Below are 685 nucleotides of genomic sequence, written 5' to 3'. Positions count from 1 at the left end.
TCTCCCCGCTTGCAAATTCGCAATAGCTTTCGCGTTTTTACAATAGATCCAAGATTTTTGCTATACCGTATCCGCTTTGCAACCACTTCTTCCTCATGATCATCGTTAGGAACGAAATCATCTCCAGTGTGCTTGGATCCACGAGGTGAATTCGGGACTTGCTCATTCCTCGTTCGATCCTCTCCTACTGCTTGATTTCTTTCTTGAGTGTTTGAATTGTTCAACAGTCCATCAGCTTGGTTTCCAGTGTTCATCATTTTCAATTTTACCTTGTAACTGAGATTTAAGAATGATAAGTATAATGATATTATCCTTAGCCCCACAGTGGGCGCCAAACTGTTTACCCTAAAAAGAGAACAGTTAAATTAGTAGGCGTTTGGCCATAAGAATTATTCACTTTATTTCGGAATTTTTTTTCACTTTTTTCACTTTTTCCGTTTGGCCATAAGAATTCCGAATGCAACTTGAAGTTGTATTCCAGAATACCAAAAACTCAAAAAACTTGTTTTTTAAAAAAAATCACTTTTTTCACTTTTCTACAACTACATTTCACCAAAAACTACAATTTCAAAACTCTGGCCAAACACAACTCCAACTCCAACTCCAAAATTTCAAAAAAAGCGATTTTTTTTTTTTTGGTTTCTATGGACAAATGGGGCCTTAGTTTGTAGTTTAAAGGATACGT

This window comes from Lycium ferocissimum, chromosome 1 (assembly GCF_029784015.1).
Source record: "Lycium ferocissimum isolate CSIRO_LF1 chromosome 1, AGI_CSIRO_Lferr_CH_V1, whole genome shotgun sequence".
Taxonomy (NCBI): Eukaryota; Viridiplantae; Streptophyta; class Magnoliopsida; order Solanales; family Solanaceae; genus Lycium; species Lycium ferocissimum.
Note: the sequence above shows the minus strand (reverse complement) of the source record.